This window comes from Mustela lutreola, chromosome 7 (genome assembly GCF_030435805.1).
Source record: "Mustela lutreola isolate mMusLut2 chromosome 7, mMusLut2.pri, whole genome shotgun sequence".
In the NCBI taxonomy this organism is placed as follows: domain Eukaryota; kingdom Metazoa; phylum Chordata; class Mammalia; order Carnivora; family Mustelidae; genus Mustela; species Mustela lutreola.
The window spans coordinates 30,050,344-30,063,978 of record NC_081296.1 but is presented as its reverse complement, the minus strand read 5'-3'; the positions used below and the strand labels follow the sequence as shown (position 1 = coordinate 30,063,978).

At 66.9% G+C, this 13,635-nt stretch overlaps 8 non-coding genes across 8 annotated transcripts; all 8 read right to left on the bottom strand.

The window, feature by feature from the left end:
* Window positions 1-1,268: 1,268 nt before the first annotated feature.
* LOC131837563 (small nucleolar RNA SNORD115) lies at window positions 1,269-1,349 on the bottom strand. The gene has a single exon (XR_009356162.1). It is a non-coding gene; the product is annotated as a small nucleolar RNA SNORD115 (small nucleolar RNA).
* A 1,589-nt stretch (window positions 1,350-2,938) lies between these two features.
* Window positions 2,939-3,019, bottom strand: LOC131837656 (small nucleolar RNA SNORD115). The gene has a single exon (XR_009356251.1). It is a non-coding gene; the product is annotated as a small nucleolar RNA SNORD115 (small nucleolar RNA).
* Window positions 3,020-4,610: 1,591 nt separating this feature from the next.
* Window positions 4,611-4,691, bottom strand: LOC131837485 (small nucleolar RNA SNORD115). The gene has a single exon (XR_009356083.1). It is a non-coding gene; the product is annotated as a small nucleolar RNA SNORD115 (small nucleolar RNA).
* Window positions 4,692-6,288: 1,597 nt separating this feature from the next.
* LOC131837562 (small nucleolar RNA SNORD115) lies at window positions 6,289-6,369 on the bottom strand. Its single transcript, XR_009356161.1, has one exon. It is a non-coding gene; the product is annotated as a small nucleolar RNA SNORD115 (small nucleolar RNA).
* A 1,590-nt stretch (window positions 6,370-7,959) lies between these two features.
* Window positions 7,960-8,040, bottom strand: LOC131837542 (small nucleolar RNA SNORD115). Its single transcript, XR_009356141.1, has one exon. It is a non-coding gene; the product is annotated as a small nucleolar RNA SNORD115 (small nucleolar RNA).
* A 1,597-nt stretch (window positions 8,041-9,637) lies between these two features.
* LOC131837561 (small nucleolar RNA SNORD115) lies at window positions 9,638-9,718 on the bottom strand. The gene has a single exon (XR_009356160.1). It is a non-coding gene; the product is annotated as a small nucleolar RNA SNORD115 (small nucleolar RNA).
* A 1,591-nt stretch (window positions 9,719-11,309) lies between these two features.
* On the bottom strand, window positions 11,310-11,390 carry LOC131837484 (small nucleolar RNA SNORD115). Its single transcript, XR_009356081.1, has one exon. It is a non-coding gene; the product is annotated as a small nucleolar RNA SNORD115 (small nucleolar RNA).
* A 1,597-nt stretch (window positions 11,391-12,987) lies between these two features.
* LOC131837560 (small nucleolar RNA SNORD115) lies at window positions 12,988-13,068 on the bottom strand. The gene has a single exon (XR_009356159.1). It is a non-coding gene; the product is annotated as a small nucleolar RNA SNORD115 (small nucleolar RNA).
* Between the last annotated feature and the right edge of the window lie 567 nt (window positions 13,069-13,635).

Here is a 13,635-nt window from a genome sequence, read left to right as displayed (position 1 = left end):
AGGGCCCTGGGGAGCCGCTGTACATCCCTGGGCCTCCAGAAACTGTGGAGATCAGGGCCCCTGTGGCAACCACCCCTTGCTAAGAAAGGCCCCACAACGTGGGCGGGAACACTAGGTTATCGAGTGCCCCACCCCCGATGCCTCCCGGGCCTCGAGCCAACGGGGGCAGCCCCAGAACTTATGGCCAGGCAGACGCCAACCCCAGATTGGCCCGGCTGCCGTCCGTGCATCCGGGCGCTGGCACTAGCAGCCAACTTTGGCCCACATGCCCCGACGGTCCACGTCTGGAGAGGGAGACGCGGGTCACTGTCTCCCGCCAGCGGGAGGCAGGGGACCAATGCCCGCCCTGCAACAGGGTCCAGAGTCTCCCCGCGTGGCGGCCCCTCCTCTGGGGGCCTGACCCGACAGGCTCTCGCCCAATGCCCGCTGTGGCCTGGGGCTCGCCCATTCTTGCCCACGTCCAGCCAAACGATGCTCCATCGACAGCCCAAGCAAACATCGACGGCTGTACATCAGCAGCCTCCCAGGCTCCCAAAGTCCTTGGGAGTCTGTTGCCTAGGGCAGGAGCTCTGCCCGCTCCAGCCCCAAGAAACATGCGCTGGGGTTGGCTCGAGCAACCGCCACTCGCTGAGGGGGACAGAAGTCCCTGACGCCAAGGGTCTCCCGAACCCGTCTCCTCACGGGCGCACAGGACACAAAGGGAGGTCCAAGGAGGCCTCAGGGCCACGCGGATCTATGGCGGCATCCCCCCGGGATCCAGTCCCGGCCAGTTCCCGTGGCCCAACGTTCGCGTACCCTGCACCTGGGATGGCTCAAGGGAGCCTGATCATGCGCCAGCCAACGCTGTGTGGACAACGGGGGCCTCCACCCGTAGCTCAGTGGTGGAGCCAGAGCCCCGTGCCGTGACTCTGGCTTCGCGGACGACGCCCATGGCGCCTGCCATCTCCCGCCAGGCCCAGAGTCTCCCACTCACCTGTCGTGGCCAACGCCGCGCCTACCACCTGGCGCCCAAGGCCCGCTGCAAGACAAAAGGAGACAAGGGTTCCTAAAGCATGGCTCCCAGGGAGCTGTCCAGGGGAGGGGAGGGGATTCAGTCTCTAGGCCGGGTGGGCTGCCTCCACACCTCGAGGGGCCCCTGACGTGCACGGGCTTTCCAGGGCAGGAGCAGGGATCCCCGGGGGATCCTTGGCCTCAAGCTCCCAACGGCAGCGCCCCTCCAGGGCCCCGAGGCTCCGGGGGATGCTGATCCCGGCCCAGACGCCTGCATTGGGCCTCAGCGTAATCCTATTGAGCATGATTTTTAGGTCATCACCGCTCTTCGAGACCATTTGAGTTGTCATCATTGACCCAAGCAGGTTGGCGGCGATGCTTGCGGTCGCGTCGCCCCCAGAACCTTCTTACCGGGGCTGCGTGGCGGACTGCGCCATGAGCCTGGGTCCTGAGACATTGGAACTGTGGGCAGGGCCGGGCCAGACAAGACGAGCTGGTGCGGGCGTTCTCCCCGCTTGTGGATGCGGTTCTGAGGAGAGACGGAGAGACCAGCTGTCCAAAAGCCCTGGTCCGGGGCACCGGCCGGACGGCCGAGGGCTACCTTTCCCAACGTCCTGGCCGGTGGGGGCCGGGCATACGGCCGACCCACGCATGGCTGATGTGCGAGACGACGGAGCAGGGCCAGGGCCCCAGCTGCCCTTACCAGGGCATCCCCAAACAAGGGAGATCTAGGCCCCGGGGTCAGCACCACCGTCGGCAGAACGGTCCGTGAACATGGCACGGAGCACAGGGTTTTGACGTGTCCCCGCTGTCTCCCTTGCACGGGAGCCGAGGGGGGCGGTCAGGGACTGTTGGCCAGGACGCCGCCCACCCACCCATGGTCCCACCTGGGAGCCAAGGATCGGAGCCCCTACCCTGGAAGCCCAAGGTGGCTCGGGCCCACGGCTGCCCCAGGGACGAGCTCGGAATGCCAGGTCGCTGTCCACCACTACGGCCAGGCACACCACCCACCGGCTGCCCTGGGCGAGGTACCCGACTCTCGCCGTGCATCGCCGCCTCGTCAGGACCCGGTCCCCGGTGCTTGAGAGCCTCCGGAGAGTGGCTCCGACCCAATGGCTGCAAGGGCCTGGCCCTCGCAGATTCCGCCCCGTAGCCCCGTGGAACCCGGCTGTCTCGCGAGCACAAGGAATCCTCTTGCGCTCTTCGCAAGCAGCCTGGTGGGGTCCCAAACGCCTTGGGCGTCTGCGCTGTGGGGTGGGAGCTCAGGCCTCGTCAGCCCGCGGAAACAAGCCAAGTCCCGGGCCTCGAGCAACACCCTGTGGCAGAAGATCACAGAAGCTTTGAGACCACAAGTCTCACGTCCACTACGTTCGTAGGCCCACTAGACACGCCCAGATGGATCAGGGGGACTCAGGGTCCCCTGATCCTATGGCGGCCACTCTGCGCTTTCCGGGTCTTGCCAGCCACCCGGCCCCACGCTCGCGTTCCCTGCCCCTGGGATGGCTCAAGGGCACCCGCTCCCGGGGTGGCCCACACGTCTGGACCACGAGGACCGCCACCGCAAGCCCACGGCCTGCTGCAGAGTCACTGCTGGGCTACCCGCTTCCCAAGGCGTCTCGGGCCTCCCTCCGAGCCCAAGGCTTCCGCTCACCTCTGCTGCATGTCGACACACCGAGGACCTAGCCGGCCAGGCCCGCCGAAGGACACGAGGAGACGAGGATGGCGAAGCCCTGGCTCCCGGGGAGCTGTCCTGGGAAGGGGATTGGGGAGGTGGGCCAGCTTGAGTGCCAGAACACCCCCGTGGGCACGCGCAGAGGCGCCTGGGCTCCGGGCCCAACGCGCGGAGACGCTCGAGCGTTCGTTCTCCTCTAGCGCCCAGCTGCAGCAGCGCGCCCTCAAATGCCCCGAGGGTCTGTGGGCTGCTGATCCCCGCACGGTCCCCTGCACTGGGCCTCAGCGTAATCCTATTGAGCATGATTTTTAGGTCATCACCGCTCTTCGAGACCATTTGAGTTGTCATCCTTGACCCAAGCAGGTTGGTGGCGATGCGTGCGGTCGCGTCGCCCCCAGAACCTGCTTACCGGGGCTGCGTGGCGGACTGCGCCATGGGCCGGGGTCCTGAGACATTGGACCTGTGGGCAGGGCCGGGCCAGGAAAGACGAGCTGGTGCGGGCGTTCTCCCCGCTTGTGGATGCGGTTCTGAGGAGAGACGGAGAGACCAGCTGTCCAAAAGCCCTGGTCCGGGGCACCGGCCGGACGGCCGAGGGCTACCTTTCCCAAAATCCTGGCCGGTGGGGGCCGGGCATACGGCCGACCCACGCATGGCTGATGTGCGAGACGACGGAGCAGGGTCCAGGGCCCCAGCTGCCCTTACCAGGGCATCCCCAAACAAGGGAGATCTAGGCCCCTGTGTCAGCACCACCGTCGGCAGAACGGTCCGTGAACATGGCACGGAGCACAGGGTTTTGACGTGTCCCCGCTGTCTCCCTTGCACGGGAGCCGAGGGCGGCGGTCAGGGAATTTTGGCCAGGACGCCGCCCACCCACCCATGGTCCCACCTGGGAGCCAAGGATCGGAGCCCCTACCCTGGAAGCCCAAGGTGGCTCGGGCCCACGGCTGCCCCAGGGCCGAGCTCGGAATGCCAGGTCGCTGTCCACCACTACGGCCAGGCACACCACCCACCGGCTGCCCTGGGCGAGGTACCCGACTCTCGCCGTGCAGCGCCGCTTCGTCAGGACCCGTTCCCCGGTGCTTGAGAGCCTCCGGAGAGAGGCTCCGACCCAATGGCTGCAAGGGCCTGGCCCTCGCAGATTCCGCCCCGTAGCCCCGTGGAACCCGGCTGTCTCGCGAGCACAAGGTATCCTCTTGCGCTCTTCGCAAGCAGCCTGGTGGGGTCTCCAACGCCTTGGGCGTCTGCGCTGTGGGGCGGGAGCTCAGGCCTCGTCAGCCCGCGGAAACAGGCCAAGTCCCGGGCCTCGAGCCACACCCCGTGGCAGAAGATCACAGAAGCTTCTGAGACCACAAGTCTCACGTCCACTACGTTCGTAGGCCCACGAGACACGCCCAGATGGATCAGGGGGCCTCAGGGTCCCCTGATCCTATGGCGGCCACTCTGAGCTTTCCGGGTCTTGCCAGCCACCCGGCCCCACGCTCGCGTTCCCTGCCCCTGGGATGGCTCAAGGGCACCCGCTCCCGGGGTGGCCCACGACGTCTGGACCACGAGGACCGCCACCCCAAGCCCACGGCCTGCTGCAGAGTCACTGCTGGGCTACCCGCTTCCCAAGGCGTCTCGGGCCTCCCTCCGAGCCCAAGGCTTCTGCTCACCTCTCCTGCATGTCGACACACCGAGGACCTAGCCGGCCAGGCCCGCCGAAGGACACGAGGAGACGAGGATGGCGAAGCCCTGGCTCCCGGGGAGCTGTCCTGGGAAGGGGATTGGGGCGGTGGGCCAGCTTGAGTGCCAGAACACCCCCGTGGGCACGCGCAGAGGCGCCTGGGCTCCGGGCCCAACGCGCGCAGACGCTCGAGCGTTCGTTCTCCTCTAGCGACCAGCTGCAGCAGCGCGCCCTCAAATGCCCCGAGGTCTGGGGGCTGCTGATCCCCGCACGGTCCCCTGCACTGGGCCTCAGCGTAATCCTATTGAGCATGATTTTTAGGTCATCATCGCTCTTCGAGACCATATGAGTTCTCATCATTGACCCAAGCAAGCCGGGGGCGACGCGTGAGGTCCCTGCCCACCCGGAACCCCTCCTTACCGAGGGAGCGGTCAGGACGGCGCCATGCCCCGGCGATCCGAGACACGGGCCCTTTCGGCGGGGCTGGGAGAAGCCAGACTTGGTCGTCAAGGCGAGATCCTCCCTGGGGGACGGGGTTCTAAGGACAGAGGGAGAGGCCAGCTGTCAGAACGGCCTGCTCTGTGGCTCGTGCCCCATGCGGCCACGATCGGTCACGCCCGAAGCCCTGGCCGCTGCTGGCCAGGCGGGTGGAGGAACGAACGACCCAAGGCTCGGAGCCGCCGCAAGCAAGGAAAAGGGCCCTGGGGAGCCGCTGTTCATCCCTGGGCCTCCAGAAACTGTGGAGATCAGGGCCCCTGTGGGAACCACCCCTTGCTAAGAAAGGCCCCACAACGTGGGCGGGAACACTAGGTTATCGAGTTACCCCCCCCCGATGCCTCCCGGGCCCCGAGCCAACGGGGGCGGCCCCAGAACTTATGACCAGGCAGACGCCAACCCCAGATTGGCCCGGCTGCCGTCCGTGCTTCCGGGCGCTGGCACTCGCAGCCAACGTTGGCCCCCATGCCCCGACGGTCCACGTCTGGAGAGGGAGTCGCGGGTCACGGTCTCCCGCCAGCGGGAGGCAGGGGACCAATGCCCGCCCTGCAACAGGGTCCAGAGTCTCCCCGCGTGGCGGCCCCTCCTCTGGGGGCCTGGCCCGACAGGCTCTCGCCCAATGCCCGCTGTGGCATGGGGCTCGCCCATTCTTGCCCACGTCCAGCCAAACCATGCTCCATCGGCAGCCCAAGGAAACATCGAGGGCTGTACTTCAGCAGCCTCCGAGGCTCCCAAAGTCCTTGGGAGTCTGGTGCCTAGGGCAGGAGCTCTGCCCGCTCCAGCCCCAAGAAACATGCGCTGGGGTTGGCTCGAGCAACCGCCACTCGCTGAGGGGGACAGAAGTCCCTGACGCCAAGGGTCTCCCGAACCCGTCTCCTCACGGGCGCACAGGACACAAAGGGAGGTCCAAGGAGGCCTCAGGGCCACGCGGATCTATGGCGGCATCCCCCCGGGATCCAGTCCCGGCCAGTTCCTGCGGCCCAATGTTCGCGTTCCCTGCACCTGGGATGGCTCAAGGGAGCCTGATCACGCGCCAGCCAACGCTGTGTGGACAACGGGGGCCTCCACCCGTAGCTCAGTGGTGGAGCCAGAGCCCCGTGCCGTGACTCTGGCTTCGCGGATGACGCCCATGGCGTCTGCCATCTCCCGCCAGGCCCAGAGTCTCCCACTCACCTGTCGTTGCCAACGCCGCGCCTACCACCTGGCGCCCAAGGCCCGCTGCAAGACACAAGGAGACAACGGTTCCTAAGGCATGGCTCCCAGGGAGCTGTCCAGGGGAGGGGAGGGGATTCAGTCTCTAGGCCGGGTGGGCTGTCTCCACACCTCGAGGGGCCCCTGACGTGCACGGGCTTTCCAGGGCAGGAGCAGGGATCCCCGGGGGATCCTTGGCCTCAAGCTCCCAACGGCAGCGCCCCTCCAGGGCCCCGAGGCTCCGGGGGATGCTGATCCCGGCACAGACGCCTGCATTGGGCCTCAGCGTAATCCTATTGAGCATGATTTTTAGGTCATCACCGCTCTTCGAGACCATTTGAGTTGTCATCATTGACCCAAGCAGGTTGGCGGCGATGCGTGCGGTCGCGTCGCCCCCAGAACCTGCTTACCGGGGCTGCGTGGCGGACTGCGCCATGAGCCTGGGTCCTGAGACATTGGACCTGTGGGCAGGGCCGGGCCAGGCAAGACGAGCTGGTGCGGGCGTTCTCCCCGCTTGTGGATGCGGTTCTGAGGAAGACGGAGAGACCAGCTGTCCAAAAGCCCTGGTCCGGGGCACCGGCCGGACGGCCGAGGGCTACCTTTCCCAACGTCCTGGCCGGTGGGGGCCGGGCATACGGCCGACCCACGCATGGCTGATGTGCGAGACGACGGAGCAGGGCCAGGGCCCCAGCTGCCCTTACCAGGGCATCCCCAAACAAGGGAGATCTAGGCCCCTGGGTCAGCACCACCGTCGGCAGAACGGTCCGTGAACATGGCACGGAGCACAGGGTTTTGACGTGTCCCCGCTGTCTCCCTTGCACGGGAGCCGAGGGGGGCGGTCAGGGACTGTTGGCCAGGACGCCGCCCACCCACCCATGGTCCCACCTGGGAGCCAAGGATCGGAGCCCCTACCCTGGAAGCCCAAGGTGGCTCGGGCCCACGGCTGCCACAGGGCCGAGCTCTGAATGCCAGGTCGCTGTCCACCACTACGGCCAGGCACACCACCCACCGGCTGCCCTGGGCGAGGTACCCGACTCTCGCCGTGCATCGCCGCTTCGTCAGGACCCGGTCCCCGGTGCTTGAGAGCCTCCGGAGAGTGGCTCAAACCCAATGGCTGCAAGGGCCTGGCCCTCGCAGATTCCGCCCCGTAGCCCCGTGGAACCCGGCTGTCTCGCGAGCACAAGGAATCCTCTTGCGCTCTTCGCAAGCAGCCTGGTGGGGTCTTAAACGCCTTGGGCGTCTGCGCTGTGGGGCGGGAGCTCAGGCCTCGTCAGCCCGCGGAAACAAGCCAAGTCCCGGGCCTCGAGCAACACCCCGTGGCAGAAGATCACAGAAGCTTCTGAGACCACAAGTCTCACGTCCACTACGTTCGTAGGCCCACTAGACACGCCCAGATGGATCAGGGGGACTCAGGGTCCCCTGATCCTATGGCGGCCACTCTGCGCTTTCCGGGTCTTGCCAGCCACCCGGCCCCACGCTCGCGTTCCTTGCCCCTGGGATGGCTCAAGGGCACCCGCTCCCGGGGTGGCCCACGACGTCTGGACCACGAGGACCGCCAACGCAAGCCCACCGCCTGCTGCAGAGTAACTGCTGGGCTACCCGCTTCCCAAGGCGTCTCGGGCCTCCCTCCGAGCCCAAGGCTTCCGCTCACCTCTGCTGCATGTCGACACACCGAGGACCTAGCCGGCCAGGCCCGCCGAAGGACACGAGGAGAAGAGGATGGCGAAGCCCTGGCTCCCGGGGAGCTGTCCTGGGAAGGGGATTGGGGCGGTGGGCCAGCTTGAGTGCCAGAACACCCCCGTGGGCACGCGCAGAGGCGCCTGGGCTCCGGGCCCAACGCGCGGAGACGCTCGAGCGTTCGTTCTCCTCTAGCGCCCAGGTGCAGCAGCGCGCCCTCAAATGCCCCGAGGGTCTGGGGGCTGCTGATCCCCGCACGGTCCCCTGCACTGGGCCTCAGCGTAATCCTATTGAGCATGATTTTTAGGTCATCATCGCTCTTCGAGACCATTTGAGTTCTCATCATTGACCCAAGCAAGCCGGGGGCGACGCGTGAGGTCCCTGCCCACCCGGAACCCCTCCTTACCGAGGGAGCGGTCGGGACGGCGCCATGCCCCGGCGATCCGAGACACGGGCCCTTTGGGCGGGGCTGGGAGAAGCCAGACTTGGTCGTCAAGGCGAGATCCTCCCTGGGGGACGGGGTTCTAAGGACAGAGGGAGAGGCCAGCTGTCAGAACGGCCTGCTCTGTGGCTCGTGCCCCATGCGGCCACGATCGGTCACGCCCGAAGCCTTGGCCGCTGCTGGCCAGGCGGGTGGAGGAACGAACGACCCAAGGCTCGGAGCCGCCGCAAGCAAGGAAAAGGGCCCTGGGGAGCCGCTGTACATCCCTGGGCCTCCAGAAACTGTGGAGATCAGGGCCCCTGTGGGAACCACCCCTTGCTAAGAAAGGCCCCACAACGTGGGCGGGAATACTAGGTTATCGAGTGCCCCACCCCCGATGCCTCCCGGGCCTCGAGCCAACGGGGGCAGCCCCAGAACTTATGGCCAGGCAGACGCCAACCCCAGATTGGCCCGGCTGCCGTCCGTGCATCCGGGCGCTGGCACTAGCAGCCAACTTTGGCCCACATGCCCCGACGGTCCACGTCTGGAGAGGGAGTCGCGGGTCACGGTCTCCCGCCAGCGGGAGGCAGGGGACCAATGCCCGCCCTGCAACAGGGTCCAGAGTCTCCCCGCGTGGCGGCCCCTCCTCTGGGGGCCTGACCCGACAGGCTCTCGCCCAATGCCCGCTGTGGCCTGGGGCTCGCCCATTCTTGCCCACGTCCAGCCAAACGAAGCTCCATCGACAGCCCAAGCAAACATCGACGGCTGTACATCAGCAGCCTCCCAGGCTCCCAAAGTCCTTGGGAGTCTGTTGCCTAGGGCAGGAGCTCTGCCCGCTCCAGCCCCAAGAAACATGCGCTGGGGTTGGCTCGAGCAACCGCCACTCGCTGAGGGGGACAGAAGTCCCTGACGCCAAGGGTCTCCCGAACCCGTCTCCTCACGGGCGCACAGGACACAAAGGGAGGTCCAAGGAGGCCTCAGGGCCACGCGGATCTATGGCGGCATCCCCCCGGGATCCAGTCCCGGCTCGTTCCCGTGGCCCAACGTTCGCGTTCCCTGCACCTGGGATGGCTCAAGGGAGCCTGATCATGCGCCAGCCAACGCTGTGTGGACAACGGGGGCCTCCACCCGTAGCTCAGTGGTGGAGCCAGAGCCCCGTGCCGAGACTCTGGCTTCGCGGACGACGCCCATGGCGCCTGCCATCTCCCGCCAGGCCCAGAGTCTCCCACTCACCTGTCGTGGCCAACGCCGCGCCTACCACCTGGCGCCCAAGGCCCGCTGCAAGACAAAAGGAGACAAGGGTTCCTAAAGCATGGCTCCCAGGGAGCTGTCCAGGGGAGGGGAGGGGATTCAGTCTCTAGGCCGGGTGGGCTGCCTCCACACCTCGAGGGGCCCCTGACGTGCACGGGCTTTCCAGGGCAGGAGCAGGGATCCCCGGGGGATCCTTGGCCTCAAGCTCCCAACGGCAGCGCCCCTCCAGGGCCCCGAGGCTCCGGGGGATGCTGATCCCGGCACAGACGCCTGCATTGGGCCTCAGCGTAATCCTATTGAGCATGATTTTTAGGTCATCACCGCTCTTCGAGACCATTTGAGTTGTCATCATTGACCCAAGCAGGTTGGCGGCGATGCTTGCGGTCGCGTCGCCCCCAGAACCTGCTTACCGGGGCTGCGTGGCGGACTGCGCCATGGGCCTGGGGCCTGAGACATTGGAACTGTGGGCAGGGCCGGGCCAGGCAAGACGAGCTGGTGCGGGCGTTCTCCCCGCTTGTGGATGCGGTTCTGAGGAGAGACGGAGAGACCAGCTGTCCAAAAGCCCTGGTCCGGGGCACCGGCCGGACGGCCGAGGGCTACCTTTCCCAACGTCCTGGCCGGTGGGGGCCGGGCATACGGCCGACCCACGCATGGCTGATGTGCGAGACGACGGAGCAGGGCCAGGGCCCCAGGTGCCCTTACCAGGGCATCCCCAAACAAGGGAGATCTAGGCCCCTGGGTCAGCACCACCGTCGGCAGAACGGTCCGTGAACATGGCACGGAGCACAGGGTTTTGACGTGTCCCCGCTGTCTCCCTTGCACGGGAGCCGAGGGGGGCGGTCAGGGACTGTTGGCCAGGACGCCGCCCACCCACCAATGGTCCCACCTGGGAGCCAAGGATCGGAGCCCCTACCCTGGAAGCCCAAGGTGGCTCGGGCCCACGGCTGCCCCAGGGCCGAGCTCGGAATGCCAGGTCGCTGTCCACCACTACGGCCAGGCACACCACCCACCGGCTGCCCTGGGCGAGGTACCCGACTCTCGCCGTGCATCGCCGCTTCGTCAGGACCCGGTCCCCGGTGCTTGAGAGCCTCCGGAGAGTGGCTCCGACCCAATGGCTGCAAGGGCCTGGCCCTCGCAGATTCCGCCCCGTAGCCCCGTGGAACCCGGCTGTCTCGCGAGCACAAGGAATCCTCTTGCGCTCTTCGCAAGCAGCCTGGTGGGGTCTTAAACGCCTTGGGCGTCTGCGCTGTGGGGCGGGAGCTCAGGCCTCGTCAGCCCGCGGAAACAAGCCAAGTCCCGGGCCTCGAGCAACACCCCGTGGCAGAAGATCACAGAAGCTTCTGAGACCACAAGTCTCACGTCCACTACGTTCGTAGGCCCACTAGACACGCCCAGATGGATCAGGGGGACTCAGGGTCCCCTGATCCTATGGCGGCCACTCTGCGCTTTCCGGGTCTTGCCAGCCACCCGGCCCCACGCTCGCGTTCCTTGCCCCTGGGATGGCTCAAGGGCAACCGCTCCCGGGGTGGCCCACGACGTCTGGACCACGAGGACCGCCACCGCAAGCCCACCGCCTGCTGCAGAGTAACTGCTGGGCTACCCGCTTCCCAAGGCGTCTCGGGCCTCCCTCCGAGCCCAAGGCTTCCGCTCACCTCTGCTGCATGTCGACACACCGAGGACCTAGCCGGCCAGGCCCGCCGAAGGACACGAGGAGAAGAGGATGGCGAAGCCCTGGCTCCCGGGGAGCTGTCCTGGGAAGGGGATTGGGGCGGTGGGCCAGCTTGAGTGCCAGAACACCCCCGTGGGCACGCGCAGAGGCGCCTGGGCTCCGGGCCCAACGCGCGGAGACGCTCGAGCGTTCGTTCTCCTCTAGCGCCCAGCTGCAGCAGCGCGCCCTCAAATGCCCCGAGGGTCTGGGGGCTGCTGATCCCCGCACGGTCCCCTGCACTGGGCCTCAGCGTAATCCTATTGAGCATGATTTTTAGGTCATCATCGCTCTTCGAGACCATATGAGTTCTCATCATTGACCCAAGCAAGCCGGGGGCGACGCGTGAGGTCCCTGCCCACCCGGAACCCCTCCTTACCGAGGGAGCGGTCGGGACGGCGCCATGCCCCGGCGATCCGAGACACGGGCCCTTTCGGCGGGGCTGGGAGAAGCCAGACTTGGTCGTCAAGGCGAGATCCTCCCTGGGGGACGGGGTTCTAAGGACAGAGGGAGAGGCCAGCTGTCAGAACGGCCTGCTCTGTGGCTCGTGCCCCATGCGGCCACGATCGGTCACGCCCGAAGCCTTGGCCGCTGCTGGCCAGGCGGGTGGAGGAACGAACGACCCAAGGCTCGGAGCCGCCGCAAGCAAGGAAAAGGGCCCTGGGGAGCCGCTGTACATCCCTGGGCCTCCAGAAACTGTGGAGATCAGGGCCCCTGTGGGAACCACCCCTTGCTAAGAAAGGCCCCACAACGTGGGCGGGAACACTAGGTTATCGAGTGCCCCACCCCCGATGCCTCCCGGGCCTCGAGCCAACGGGGGCAGCCCCAGAACTTATGGCCAGGCAGACGCCAACCCCAGATTGGCCCGGCTGCCGTCCGTGCATCCGGGCGCTGGCACTAGCAGCCAACTTTGGCCCACATGCCCCGACGGTCCACGTCTGGAGAGGGAGTCGCGGGTCACGGTCTCCCGCCAGCGGGAGGCAGGGGACCAATGCCCTCCCTGCAACAGGGTCCAGAGTCTCCCCGCGTGGCGGCCCCTCCTCTGGGGGCCTGACCCGACAGGCTCTCGCCCAATGCCCGCTGTGGCCTGGGGCTCGCCCATTCTTGCCCACGTCCAGCCAAACGATGCTCCATCGACAGCCCAAGCAAACATCGACGGCTGTACATCAGCAGCCTCCCAGGCTCCCAAAGTCCTTGGGAGTCTGTTGCCTAGGGCAGGAGCTCTGCCCGCTCCAGCCCCAAGAAACATGCGCTGGGGTTGGCTCGAGCAACCGCCACTCGCTGAGGGGGACAGAAGTCCCTGACGCCAAGGGTCTCCCGAACCCGTCTCCTCACGGGCGCACAGGACACAAAGGGAGGTCCAAGGAGGCCTCAGGGCCACGCGGATCTATGGCGGCATCCCCCCGGGATCCAGTCCCGGCCAGTTCCCGTGGCCCAACGTTCGCGTTCCCTGCACATGGGATGGCTCAAGGGAGCCTGATCATGCGCCAGCCAACGCTGTGTGGACAACGGGGGCCTCCACCCGTAGCTCAGTGGTGGAGCCAGAGCCCCGTGCAGTGACTCTGGCTTCGCGGACGACGCCCATGGCGCCTGCCATCTCCCGCCAGGCCCAGAGTCTCCCACTCACCTGTCGTGGCCAACGCCGCGCCTACCACCTGGCGCCCAAGGCCCGCTGCAAGACAAAAGGAGACAAGGGTTCCTAAAGCATGGCTCCCAGGGAGCTGTCCAGGGGAGGGGAGGGGATTCAGTCTCTAGGCCGGGTGGGCTGCCTCCACACCTCGAGGGGCCCCTGACGTGCACGGGCTTTCCAGGGCAGGAGCAGGGATCCCCGGGGGATCCTTGGCCTCAAGCTCCCAACGGCAGCGCCCCTCCAGGGCCCCGAGGCTCCGGGGGATGCTGATCCCGGCACAGACGCCTGCATTGGGCCTCAGCGTAATCCTATTGAGCATGATTTTTAGGTCATCACCGCTCTTCGAGACCATTTGAGTTGTCATCATTGACCCAAGCAGGTTGGCGGCGATGCTTGCGGTCGCGTCGCCCCCAGAACCTGCTTACCGGGGCTGCGTGGCGGACTGCGCCATGAGCCTGGGTCCTGAGACATTGGACCTGTGGGCAGGGCCGGGCCAGGCAAGACGAGCTGGTGCGGGCGTTCTCCCCGCTTGTGGATGCGGTTCTGAGGAGAGACGGAGAGACCAGCTGTCCAAAAGCCCTGGTCCGTGGCACCGGCCGGACGGCCGAGGGCTACCTTTCCCAACGTCCTGGCCGGTGGGGGCCGGGCATACGGCCGACCCACGCATGGCTGATGTGCGAGACGACGGAGCAGGGCCAGGGCCCCAGCTGCCCTTACCAGGGCATCCCCAAACAAGGGAGATCTAGGCCCCTGGGTCAGCACCACCGTCGGCAGAACGGTCCGTGAACATGGCACGGAGCACAGGGTTTTGACGTGTCCCCGCTGTCTCCCTTGCACGGGAGCCGAGGGGGGCGGTCAGGGACTGTTGGCCAGGACGCCGCCCACCCACCCATGGTCCCACCTGGGAGCCAAGGATCGGAGCCCCTACCCTGGAAGCCCA